Source organism: Macrobrachium rosenbergii, chromosome 52, assembly GCF_040412425.1.
Source record: "Macrobrachium rosenbergii isolate ZJJX-2024 chromosome 52, ASM4041242v1, whole genome shotgun sequence".
Classification (NCBI taxonomy): Eukaryota; Metazoa; Arthropoda; class Malacostraca; order Decapoda; family Palaemonidae; genus Macrobrachium; species Macrobrachium rosenbergii.
The window spans coordinates 4,796,576-4,811,575 of record NC_089792.1 but is presented as its reverse complement, the minus strand read 5'-3'; the positions used below and the strand labels follow the sequence as shown (position 1 = coordinate 4,811,575).

The window sequence follows — 15,000 nt, the reverse complement described above, 5'->3', positions numbered from 1 at the left end:
ACCAAATTCAGTAAGTTACAAAACAAACAATACTGACAGAATAAGTTCCTATGATAAAATTTTATTGATGTGGCTGGAATTCCTATCAAGACATCACTAAGTTCAAGTCTTAGAATGGAAGACACAGTTACAAAATAAGAGAAGTTACAACATTCAGAAAGTTACAAAACAAACAATAATGACAGAACAAGTTTGATAAAATTTTATTGATGTGGCTGGAATTCCTCTCAAGACATCACTAAGTTCAAGTCTTCGAATGGAAGACACAGTTACAAAATAAGAGAAATTACAAAATTCAGAAAGTCACAAAACAAACAATAATGACAGAACAAGTTCCTATGATAAAATTTTATTGATGTGGCTGGAATTCCTCTCAAGACATCACTGAGTTCTAGTCTTCGAATGGAAGATACAGTTAAAAATACATGAAAATTACAAAATTAACAATGATAACCGAACAAGTTATAATAACGAAATTTTATTGATGTGGCTGGAAGTCCTCTCAAAGTATAAGTTTAAGTCTTCAATTGGAAGATACAATTACAAAATACAGAAAAGTTACAAAACCACCAATGATAACTGAACAAGTTATAATGATAAAATTTCATTAATGTGAATGGACTTAAGATATAATTAACTTCAAGTTTTCGAATGGAAGGCAGTTGAAAAATACAGAAAGTTACAAAATACAAAAAATGATAAAACAACCAAAAACGGCCGAACAAGTTATAATGATAAAGTTTGATTAATGTGGCTGGACTTTCTCTCAAGATATCATTAGCTTCAAGTTTTCGAATGGGGGATACAGTTACAAAATACAGAACGCTACAAAACCACCAACAGAAGCCAAATATATTACAAGGATAAAATTTGACTGACTGAGAGCTTCTTCCTAAAGCTTCATCATAAAATTGAAAGTCATTATAAATGAAATGTATTAGTCGGTTGTTTGCATCGAAATAACCCTGTAAAAAAAAAGAAACTTGTAAATTGAAAATATCTCAAAAGTGGAAAAAACAAAGATTTTGAAATCAATAAAACTAGTTAAATATCTACAACAATTACCTGATTAATCATATACAAACAAACTACATGACTGATTTGATCTCATCCCAAAAATGACGTCACAAGCATCAAAAACCATTTCCGACGTTTATAGCTACCTCAAGAACCAGTACTAAGAACTATGACAATGGACTGCCAATTTTTGGAAATTGAAAACCTCACGGCTATATTCAACCATTCTAATGCATAACAGATCATGAAACACTACAATTGTGACGACACGCAATCAGTTTACGTCGTGAAAAATCACTAGTTTTTTAATACATAAATTGATACACACACATTTATATATGTATGTATGTACATATATAATGTATATATATTTATGAATATATATATATATATATATATATATATATATATATATATATATATATATATATATATATATATATATATATATTGTGTGTGTGTGTGTGTGTGTGTGTGTGTGTGTGTATCAGTTTATATATTAAAAAACTAGTGATTTTTCAAGACACGCAATCGGTTTTCATAGTGAAAAATCACTAGTTTTTTAATACATAAACTGATACACACACATTATATATGTATGTATGTATATACAATATATAATGTATATATATATTATATATATATGTGTCTGTGTGTGTTTGTTGTGTGTGTAATTGATTTCAAAAGTAAAAGTCCATGCATAAACGGTTAGAGAGAGAGAGAGAGAGAGAGAGAGAGAGAGAGAGAGAGAGAGAGAGAGAGAGAGAGAGAGAGAGAGAGAGAGGCCGAAGAATGAAAACGAACACTCACATGACCACAGATCGTAAAGGCAGAGCTTTGGAGGCATTTGCATCCAAAATCTGTTGTATATTACCACAATTTCTTTTCCAGCTTTTTATCTTTTATTTCATCTATCGAGGAATAACGCTTGCATACGATAAAAACCATAAAGCAACGAAGGCAATTACTGCTTTGAAGGGAAGAGACTGACCACAGACTCAATTATTTTCTTAGTTGTTTAAAATAAAGAGGAAATATCCCCACTCGACGGGTTGTTCTAATTCGTGTCTCTGAGCGATTTGCGGGACCATTGGCCTAAGGCCGCGGGAAAATGGGAATATTCAAGTCGGCAGAGATCAGAGAAACTAGGACAATGCTCCCTCATTATATCACAGAAACTAGGACAATGTTTCCCTCATTATATCTTTCATCCCTTTTTCGAAACTGGAAGAATAAGTTTCTGAGCGGCAGAAGGGATTTTTTTTTTTTATCAAACAATGACGCAAAATAATAACGACGAATTTTAATCTTTAAGTACAAAACCCATATAGCCTATGCAACTTGAATCATTATCATCCAACTCATAAAACTTAACTAAGACTATAAGAAAATACTTATAAAATCACAGGTTATCGTTTTCTCTAAACCAGGCCAGTTAATCCTACGGTACAGTGAAACCGAAATTGTTAAATTGTATAAGTGTATATTACATACACAAACATATATACATACATACATACATACATACATACATACATACATTATATACATATATTATATATATATATATATATAGTTAAGATGCCATTGTGGTTAATTACATATATACACATATATATATCGTTTTAAATATATTTTTTCAATTTTATATATATGGGGTATATATATATATATATATATATAGGATATATTTATATATATATATATATATAAAAGTTAGAAGCCATTGTGGTTAATTACACACACACACACACACACATATATATATATATATATATATTATATATATATATATATATATATATATATATATATATATATATATATATATATATATATAAATTATATACTAAAAATATGCAAATGTGCATCCGTTCGTATGAACTCTAGCAACTGATTCACAATGAGTACAAAATAGCTAAATACTGGTGTGAAAAACATTAGATAATTAAGACAATTATGGATATCTGAACTACGCATCCACAGACTAACAGCAGGAAAAACATCTTTGGAGAAACTAAAACAATATGGAAAACCATTTTCCAAAAAGATAATGGTTAATTTCAATAGACCAAGTCTACAGCGCAGTATTCAACATTTCAGCTGCTGACTTATGGATTAGGAAAATGTGGACTTCAATGTACCATTCTTCTAACGTGTCACTTTGAAAAAGGTCTGGAAGAAATATACAATCAAGATTATATCATATATCATAATCTAATGGCATATACCCTAATACTATTCTCCTTGCATTTTAATACATTTTTGTTTGTTAATTTATTATTTTTTTTTCTTTTTTAATAAGTGAGTGGGATCTCTTCTTTCTGTATTTCCCCTTATCTCCTCCTACTTCTTCCTAGTGAACACTTTAATATTCTTTGGAAGCTTGAATTTCAAGTCAATGGCCCCTTTGGTGGGCTTGTTCCATATGAATAGGGTTCATCTTCTGAATAATAATATACGTTGATCTGGAAGCCAAGATGAAGAATCATACTCATCTACTTTCTTTTCGTGGCCGTTTTGACGCTTATACCATACTCCTAGCGCCTGCTTCAAGTTTTAATAACGTTTAGCTCAAAGTTCAATCTGCTTTTCAAGTCTTGGTGCCAAGGGCGTGACCCCCTCTGTAATAAGCACTGATCTTTTAGTTGACGTCTGATTATCGTTGAAAGGGCAGTTTTAATTGACACTCCCATGCCAGGTAATGTAAGATTTTCTTCCCCGGGGTGCCAAAATATATTTAATGGAATGCCTAAACACTGAGGACAATTATATCCAAGCTGTGTACAGGCGTAGTGGTAACCCAAGTGAAAGTATCAACCATTATATCCAAACTATTTTCAGGTACAATCTTGACCCAATTACAATCACCAATCAAATACGCAAAATGTTTCAAGTGTAAAATTCACTCTATAAGAAAGATAACATAAAAATTGAAACAGGCGAAATGATTTACAGGAAAAAAAAAACATATGCACGAAAGGGAACACAGTGAGACAATGACTTAATTGAGTGATTACGTTTTATCACGGTTGCAGTAATTAGAAACCAAGATTTTTCCGACACTCACTTGAAAGGTGCTGCATTTTTTTTTTATCCGAAAACAGTATGCTGATTCCAACCATACATACATACATACATACATTACATAACAACATATATATAATTTTATATATAAATACATACACACACCAACATTTATATATATATATATATATATATATATATATATATATATATATATATATATATATATATAATATATATATATATATATATATTATAAAAATATATATGACTTTTTATCACATCACAAACGTGATTCATATACAATCAGTACAAACGAGAAATAATATATTTTCATATATGTTACCGATGGGGAATTTTAGTTGATTAAGTTCGCCAGCCGTGTGGGTTAATGCGTCCACTGTAGTCCTGAGTTCTTGTCCTTCGCTGGTTCGAGCCCACGGGACGACGAACTTATTATCAACTAAAAATTCCCCGTCGGTAACATATATGAAAATATATTATTTCCGAGGTAGAGCGAATTGATATTAAAGGTGGACGCTTTGAAGTTGATTATATATATATATATATATATATATATATATATATATATATATATATATATATATATATATATATAATATACATACATACAGTACATACACACACACACACACACACACACACATATATATATATATATATATATATATATATATATATATATATATATATATATATATATATATATATATATATAATGTCTTCCTACAATCGTTCATAAGAGTTTAACAACAATCTATCTCTAATTTCTGACATACTTCTGGAAGACTTCTACACTTCAATCACACTTTCCCTCACTGTCTTTAACGAGACAATCACGTACGAGTATTCAACTCCCATGAATGGAAATGTATGGTGTAACTCCAATTTAAAAAAAAATTATTTCAAAAGTTGTATAACAAGAAAACAGCAATCTTTCTTTCGCCAGTTTCATATACCTTGAAGCTTTCCAACAGCTGATGAGAATACACAATTGGCGTGAATAATCAAAAACCATACTAAAAGCTGCATTTTTTCATATTATTATTATTATTATTATTATTATTATTATTTCAGCAAATGAAACCTATTCACATGGAACAAGCACACCAAAGGGCCCATTGACTTGAAATTCAAGCTTCCAAAGAATGTTGGTGTCAACCTCCAACCGCAGACCCCACGCAGCAGCAGTAACTGATCATGACACAGAGCCACTGATTTTTCATCGCCCTGGGTAGACGCGAACCTATGACATCTGAGTGGCATGCCACGACACTAAACACAAAACCAGCGGACCAGCTAAGCTCAAAATGGAACGAAGACTATAAAGTAAACCAATTTTTCCCAGCTATCCAAATCTGATATGGCACACTTAAAAAATGCGTTACTGGCACTGTTGTGAAATCACCAAGTGATGCAGTATTTCCTACCTGGGCTTGGCTGAACTCAGCAGCAATTATTTAAGCGGTGTTGTTGGTGGTTCCTGAGTCACCGTTTGCCAAATCACTCTCTTATGTGCATATGTAGAGGTAATTAAGTCGTTCACAGGCATAAATCACTTCATTTATGATCCCACTTGTGTGAAATTTTTATTTCAATGTTTGGATGTTAGGTGCTTTGATTCTCCGGTACTATTAAGATGAAACGGTTCTCGTGTATAAAAAAACACACACACACACAAACACAGACACAAACACACGCAACACACACAAAACACGACCATATCTGCAAATCTAAGCATCAGTGCTTGCATGCAGAACTTGTGAACTGGGCAATGAAAAGCAAAACTAACGTATAAAAATTTTCTAAATAAGTAAATAGCTATAAAAATTTTCTGAATCACAGAGAGAGAGAGAGAGAGAGAGATAAAGAGAGAGAGAGAGAGAGAGAGAGAGAGAGAGAGAGAGAGAGAGAGAGAGAGAGAGGGGGTAATCAATAAAAACTAGTAGATAATAATTAGAAAAACTTTTCTAGAGAGAGAGAGAGAGAGAGAGAGAGAGAGAGAGAGAGAGAGAGAGAGAGAGAGAGAGAGAGAGAGAGGGTAATCAATAAAAAGTAGATAATAAGAGAAAACTTTTCTGAGAGAGAGAGAGAGAGAGAGAGAGAGAGAGAGAGAGAGAGAGAGAGAGAGAGAGAGAGAGAGAGATTAGTAAAAAAGTCATGATTCCCTAGTAAATAATACACCTTCATGAGTCACACAGAGAGAGTAATAAACAGAGAGTAAAGAGAGAGAGAGAGAGAGAGAGAGAGAGAGAGAGTAATCAATAAAAAAGTAGATATGTAAGCAGAAAACTTTTCTTAGAGAGAGAGAGAGAGAGAGAGAGAGAGAGAGAGAGAGAGAGAGAGAGAGAGAGAGAGAGAGAGAGAGAGAGAGAGTAATAAACAGTCGTCCCTAGTAAATAACAGACTTTCATGACTCACAGAGAGAGAGAGAGAGAGAGAGAGAGAGAGAGAGTTATTAATAATCAAAAGAGTATGTCAAGGGTGTATAAATACCACGTTAAATGGAGATAATCGAGACTTATGAAGACGGGGGTAGGGAAGCAGAAGTGATAAAGTTAGAAAGAGGGGGAGGAGGAGGAAGGAATAAACAATACGCACGAAAGGAACAGAGGAAACAAAGTAACAATACGGTTTGAAATTACACTACAGGGGAGAAATTCTGTCTGCATTAATGCTGTGGATGCAAGCAGTTTAGGAATATATATACACACACACATATATACACACACATATATATATATATATATATATATATATATATATATATATATATGTGTGTGTGTGTGTGTGTGTGTGTATGTGTGTGTGTGTATGTATACACAGTGAGAAAACAGGTACAGTTCTCTCTCTCTCTCTCTCTCTCTCTCTCTCTCTCTCTCTCTCTTTGTGTTAACTGGTTAAGACGATTCCCTAGCACGTTCCTTTACATCTACCAGTTCCCACGAAGACTTAAGCAGTGAAATATGTACCTGACGGTAGGCCAAATGTGGTGGGTTATCTCCAGGATGGAGATGAGCAAGTGGCTAGCACACTCATTGCCGAACACTTACTTAGCACCAGAAGGTAAACACTTTCTGGAGCCATCCCCTCCAGGGAGGGTTGGGGGGGAGGGGGGTAAAGTGAATGGGCTATTGGAATGGAAGGATGTAAATATGGAAAACATGTTTATATGCTGTATTAAAGTAGATTTTTAAAAACAGCATAATTTGTACAGGACATAGGATGAATAACAAGCGAAAGGAGTAAGTACACACACACACACTGTATACATACTTACATATATACATATATATATGTGTGTGTGTGAGTGTGTGTGTGCATGTGTATTCGACATCAAGTCTCCGGTGGTTCCAGGGAAAAACCACGAAACTGATAATATAAAAAGATCAGACGATAGAGCAATATAAGCTCAATGCGATGTTAGTGGACAAGAGACACCGAAAAGAACCTAGTATTGAATCATCAGGAATAAGGACCATTCTTAATCAAAATGTCTGACAGGAGACAAATTGCTGTAAAAAAAAATAAGAATGGTCAGTCACGGAATGGGATGACAGGTCATATTTCGAAGTCTAATGTCACTCGGAACAGATTGTACATCCTTGAGAACGAGAGAGAGAGAGAGAGAGAGAGAGAGAGAGAGAGAGAGAGAGAGAGAGAGAGAGAGTATTATCGGACTGAATTATCATCCTTAACATGAAAAATACAATTAAACGACGACAGCGAGAGAGAGAGAGAGAGAGAGAGAGAGAGAGTATTATCGGACTGTATTAATATCCTGAACATGAAGATTACTAATACACACAACATATGAGTTTAAGGTGTGTTTTTAGAAAACCAAGTACTCGTCATTATGATTATGGTCATAATTATTTCTTTCCCAATGAATTATAAACCTAAAAAGGTCTTCATACAATGGGTTCAAAATTGAATATGTAAAGTTTTAACATGTTAAAAATTCCAAGTACTAAGTCTCACTCAAACTCGATCAAATTTCTGATGATGTAATTTGCATTTCCACTACTACAGTACAGTGGTTCCAATGGTTCTCAACATTTTTTGGACCGTGCACCCTTTTACCATACGTCAAAGTGTCATCCCCAAAATCCCCTTTCCAAAATTGTCTGCCTCAAAAAGTGCATTCCAAATAATATGCAACAAAATCTAAAACAACCACACAAGCTAGCAGAGAGAAAGTCCAGAGCGACCTCTCAGTAGTGCAGACCGATGCACACTGCGTTTTGTGTGGTCCTAGAGCCAGTTGGAGCCTGCCAATCTGTGGTCACAACTGTCCCCCTGAAACTCTGAAATTCTCCTGGTTGAGAACCACTGTAAAGTATAGTAGGTTTAGAAAAATGGCCATTCATCCTTCGCCATCATCCAATTTTCCAATCCATCAAGCTGTCAGTTCTGAAGGAGAGTCGAGTAGTGTCAAACAGCTGAAGACCTTTTTACAGAAAGTCTACGACACAGTAATTCTTTATCAGGTGGTCAATAAACCATGCCTTTATATACTCAAACAAGAAAATAAGAAGCTAATTTGCAATAAAAATCGATCTAAATCTGTATCCACATTCACTTTTATGAGCAACGCTGAAACAATAAAAATATAACAAATTATTCGACTATTTTACAGACGATTATACTATAACTATATCAGTTTCCCACTAGTCGTCAACTAACAAGATACTGACTAAATCATCATAATTTCAGAGTATAACTTTCAGGAAAACAACGTCAGAGAAGAGGGACAAGGCGTGAGGTTTCAAACTGACTCTCTCTCTCTCTCTCTCTCTCTCTCTCTCTCTCTCTCTCTCTCTCTCTCTCTCATAACCTAAAGACAAAAGAAAACAAATATTTCTCTCTCTCTCTCTCATAAACAACCTAAAAAGACACAAATCTCTCTCTCAAGTTAAAAAAAACACGAACACACACACACAACCTAGAAACTAAAAAGACACAAATCTCTCTCTCTCTCTCTCTCTCTCTCTCTCTCTCTCTCTCTCTCTCTCTCTCTCTCACACACACACACACACACAAGCTAAAAAGAAACAAAATCCGTCAGCAAATAAACACATTTTGCACACTTTCTACGTCACAGAGTTCATAAATGGAATAACCACCATCTACAACAGCCCAGAGGATACTTCATGACCTCACTTGGTGAGAAAAAACCTTGAAAATCCCCAAAACATGATCTCCGTTTCGTGCAATCAACGCTTTATGCAACCAAGAGGAGTCTCGAGTTCAGGCGGCGAGGAGAAAATTGTTGCAGCAAAGGAAAATCCCATTAAAATAGAAACTTGATGATGCAATCCCTTCTATACTCCAGTTTATACCAAGATTTCGTCAATGGGGGAAATGAACACACTTCCACGCCTATCGCCTACACAGGAAAATAAAAACAGAAAATGAATGGAGAAGAGAACGAGACTGTTAAGGAAACGAAAAGAGGGAAATTCCAACGAGACGCAGAAGCAAAAGAATATGAGGTAAACGGAATAAGAAGGTAACAGGGAAGCGATAGCTTGAAATAAAAACTAACCAAAAATAACCACAAGAGAAGAAGGAGGGAAGCAGACAAAGACGGAAAATACAAAGCAAAGCCTGAGGTAATGAGAGAGAGAGAGAGAGAGAGAGAGAGAGAGAGAGAGAGAGAGAGAGAGAGAGAGTATCACAAGAGAACAAGGAAGGAAGCAGACAAAAAAGAAATCACAAAGCCAACCCTATGGATACAGAGAGAGAGAGAGAGAGAGAGAGAGAGAGAGAGAGAGAGAGAAACTGGAGGAGGTAGACGTATCACAAGAGAACAAGGCAGGAAGCAGACAAAAAAAAGAAAATACAAAGAGAGAGAGAGAGAGAGAGAGAAACTGGAGGAGGAGGAGGAGGAGGGGAGGAACGGAGGGGGTGGTCCTCGTGCAGGTAACGACGTTCACCTGCAATTAGGAAGATTCATCGCATGATCCTTCAACCGTAGATCCCTTCTCTCCTGTCTACATTAATTGTGCATTACATTCCTTCGATCTATAATTCTTCTTTCCGGCAGCAAATGCAAACATGGTCTGCCTACGTTAGCCCAAACGTTATCCGATTAAGGAGAGAGAGAGAGAGAGAGAGAGAGAGAGAGAGAGAGAGAGAGAGAGAGAGAGAGAGAGAGAGAGAGAGTGTCTTCGCTTGTAATATGTATGTGAGAAGTCCACTTTTCCTCTTCAAAACAGCCAAGTATTGATACATTACTCAGGCCCTTCTAGCTCTCTCTCTCTCTCTCTCTCTCTCTCTCTCTCTCTCTCTCTCTCTCAATCTGATTAGAGTGTAGTATTTACTTCAAAACTGACTTACAATAAACTCCAAGTACATTTGGAGTGTATAAAAAATACAACTTAAAGCAGACAGAGAGAGAGACTTCATAATTCCCAAAACAATCTCACCTATACAATGGACCGCAATCTCAAAAATACAGGGGAGTCCCTCTCCCCAAAACGAAATCTGGTACGAGACCGAACTCTCCCCGTTTAGCGAAATGAATGAACAGGCCACGCCAGCCATACCATTACGCCAGTCCTCCTGACTCGAACGTAAAGAGAGAGGGGGGGAAATGCACCGGCGGCGGGTCAATAGAGAAGAAGAAGAAGAAGAAGAAGTCAGGCAGCGGAAGCAGCAGCAACAGCAACACGCAGCAGAGAAAATGGCCGAGGCACACGGCAGAAAAGTGCATCTCCAAAGAATCATAATCACAGGTGACGGTGAACTCATAATGACAGCGAGCGAGCGAGCAAGGGTACAGCTACTGATTCCACGCTCCGGCGAAGGGGATCTCTCCTTTTTTTTCTCTCTCTCCTTTTAATTTCTCCTTTGACGTGGCTTTTACCGCAAATAGGATTTAGAGGACAAAAGGGGGAACAGGGATTCAGCTCCGTTTGACAGATATGATACAGAGAAGAAAGAGAAGAGGGCCTTTTAGCCCAAAAAATTTACAATACTGCAAATACTATACTCAGGGAGAAGTTTTTTGTTTATTTCTCCTCTGACGTGGCTTTTACCGCAAATAGGATTTAGAGGACAAAAGGGCTGAACGATGGACTCAGCTCCTTTTTACAGATATGATACAGAGAAGAGAAGAGAAGAGAAGAGAAGAGAAGAGAAGAGAAGAGAAGAGGGCATTTTAGGCCAAATTTACAATACTACAAATACTATACTCAGGAAAAAGGTTTTTTTTTTTTTTCTAAATTCTCTTTGACGTAGCTTCTACCGCAAATAGGATTTAGAGGACAAAAGGGGAAACAGGGATTCGGCTCCTTTTGACAGATATGACACAGAAGAAAGGCGAGGACCTCTTAGGCCAAATTTTCACATACTATAGACGTAATAGAGGCTAGGGAGACTCCTGACTCATATTAAAATGCACTGCAGATGTTATAAGGAACCTCGACCCCACATTACTTTTACAGGCAGAAATGAATGAGACATTGAGGCCCACATTCTAAATATGCCACAAAAACAAATAGGTCTTTGAACACTCTATTACAAAAACATAATAAAACTTTAAAGGAACGCATCATGAAACGGAAATCAATGAAATGCAAAAATAAAGAATCTGTAGAATCTGTAAATCAATTTACAGATCAAAGAGATAGTGCAATGAACTGCACGGTACACTATACTCCTCTGGATTGTAGAAAAAGGCGCTTGTCACTTGAAAGCAGTGAATCTGATTCCTGAAATTAACGTTTTGATTTAACAGAAGGCATAATAACAATTAGGGGACATTAATAATAAACACTGTAGGGACATAAGAGAATGTAGTTTCACCTTTTGTTGTTTTTCCTTTTCATTCATTTCTTAATGAAATGTGGTCAGAGATGGAAGAGAAACTTGAAGGACTTGTTTTACTCAGCAAAACCAACAAGATTGACAAAACTCCTAAACAGAATGCATCATAAATCTAAAGATGGAATTGAACTATAATCAATGAATCTCTGATCCCCTTTTCCTACCGAGAGTGACCAGATTCGCTCAACAGTAGCACCAATATGCAGTAAAATTGTGCCTCGCTGTCGAACTTCTCAGTTCCAGAGGTCCTTTGTCCCTCACACCGTTGGACTGTGGAACAGCCTACCAGAGGATGTCGTGAAATTTGAACTTCAGGGGATCAAGCAAAGGTGCAATGCATTACTACCCTAATACTATTCTCCTTGCATTTCAATACATTTTTATCAATTTGTTAATTTATTATTATTTTTCTTTTTTAATAAATTTATGGGACCTCTTCTTTCTGTATTTCCCTTTACGTCTTCTTACCTCTTCCTAATGAACACCTAAATATTCTTTGGAAGCTTGACTTTCAAGTCAATGGCCCCTTTGGTGGGCTTGTTCCGTGTGAACAGGTTTCATCTTCTGAACGTTAACGTTACAGAAATCAAGCGGAAAGTTATGAGGATACAGTATGCAAAAAATGGATGAAATGACACTACATGGAAAAAGAATTAACCAAGTTGAATCTTTTAAATATTTAGGAATAAAGATATCCAGTAAAGGCTCTCTCGAGTTGGAAGTTAGTGAAAGGCTAAATAATATAATTCAAACAATGGGCAGCCAGAATAAGACTTGGAAATGAAGTAGATTGAAATTGCCAAAGAATATAAGATTATACACAAGTCTAGTACAATCTACAATGCTATATGGAAATGGAATATATAACCTTGGCCAAAAGCCAAGCACTGGGACCCATACGGTCATTCAGCGCTGAAAGGGAAATTGTGAGTAAAAAAGAAAGTTGTAACAGGAGGAAGCCCTCGCAGTTGCGCAATAAAACAATTGTTTGGAGAGGGTGGAGAGTAAGATGGAGGAAAGAGAATATAAACGGAGGTACAGTAAAAACAAATGAAAGGGGTTGCAGCTATAGTCCTAAGGGACGCTGCAAAGAACCTTAAAAGATAGCTACAGTGCACAGAGTGAGGTGCACTGAAAGCACTACCCCCCTAAGGGGGACGAAGCTATATGAGCAGGAATCTTGGTATAACACTGAAGCTGTATCTAAAAGATTCTGTCCATTTAAGCGTAAACTTACAAGAAAAATATCGGGAGTCAGATATCATGAGAACAATTACAAAAATTTACTATGTAGTTCAGTAATAATGGAATGGAGATGGCTTGGGCACACTATGGTACGTAATAGTGTCAGCAGCTAGACTTTTACGGCCACCAAAACAGTTGGTAGACCCTGACCTACTTTGACGAGAACAATGAGAAAAGAGGCTGGAGACAAGTGGAGATTTGTGAATGATAAAACACAGAAGAGTACCGAAAAATTTCACATGGGCACTAAGCGTCACACTGGGTGACATATAAGCGTCACACTATATATATATATATATATATATATATATATATATATATATATATATATATATATATATATATATATATATATATATATATGTGTTTTATATATATATATATATAAATATATATTGTATATATATATATATATGTAAATATATATATACATATATATACAGGAAAAAATCTGAGATAAGAAAAATATGATAACGAAGAAACTCCAGCACCAATGAAACATCACGATCTCTTTTAAAATCTTTAAATTTGTCCACAGCACATTACCGAGAAAGTCCAGCAGCAGAAGAGGACCTCCTTAATAAAACTCCCGCAGGCAGTTATGAAACTGGAGCAGAAAAACGGCCAGCAATTAACGCTTTAGATACCAGACACGAATATCTTGACGACAAGACTGAGAGACGGCACTACATGCAAAAGCTCGCATCTCACTGCTTACAAGTGTTCTTGAAATGTGTGTGTGTGAGAGAGAGAGAGAGAGAGAGAGAGAGAGAGAGAGAGAGAGAGAGAGAGAGAGAGAGAGAGAGAGAGAGAATTTTTAAACTACTGTAGTTACAAACATAAGCCCGATTCCTTGAGGACCAGACTTGAAAGACGACACAACATGTATACAAGCACGCATCACTGCTCACATGTGTTCTTGTAATATGTGTGTGTGTGTGAGAGAGAGAGAGAGAGAGAGTGTGAGTTTGATTAAACTTTTTACAAATATAAGTAAACTCTACGTCTAGAGAGAGAGAGAGAGAGAGAGAGAGAGAGAGAGAGAGAGAGACTTTTAAGAGAGACAAATGTAGAGAAACTGACTTTCTAAACTAGTTACAAATGTAAGTAAACTATACATCTAGAGAGAGAGAGAGAGAGAGAGAGAGAGAGAGAGAGAGAGAGAGAGAGAGAGAGAGAGAGAGAGAGAGAGAGAGAGATTCGACTTTTTGTTCTAGTAACAAATACAAGTAAACTGAGAGAGAGAGAGAGAGAGAGAGAGAGAGAGAGAGAGAGAGAGAGAGAGAGAGAGAGAGAGTGTTCGGAATTTGTTATCTAGTTACAAATATAAGCAAACTGTACGTTTAAACCTAGTTAATTTAGTAGGTATGACGTTTAAGGAGTAGAAATACAACACATATAATGCTTGTGGACTGAACACCATAATAGTGACATTATCTTTCATTCAACAGCTTAGGTAACAGATCAAACAGCCACTGTTTCGTGTAGTTGCAAAAAACAAAATTATATAATAATTTTCATTATATATCACTGTAGTTTTGAAAAGATTCGTGTTTGAATTTTTTCTGGGAAACCAATCTAAAAATAAAAGTATTGAGGACATTAGGCTTTCTACCCTATTACTGAAATCTTTCAGTAAATCTTTCTGATTTACGACAGGGAATTAAAAACTAACAGAACCTGACAATAAATTATTTTGATTACAATAACGACCTACTAAAAATTTTCTGTCTGCTCCCAGACTTCAGCAAGTGATGGATGGCAACAGAACTTAACCTAGAACATGCAAGACACTAATTCAATCAAGATATTTCATTCGTGACTTTGTACCTGGTTTTAAACACATATTCTTGTGCT

At 35.8% G+C, this 15,000-nt stretch overlaps 1 protein-coding gene across 6 annotated transcripts in view; it reads right to left on the bottom strand.

The window, feature by feature from the left end:
- Positions 1-15,000, bottom strand: part of LOC136833651 (rootletin-like) — a 330,434-nt gene that overhangs the window by 177,957 nt on the left and 137,477 nt on the right. The gene's annotated exons all lie outside the window — the stretch shown is intronic.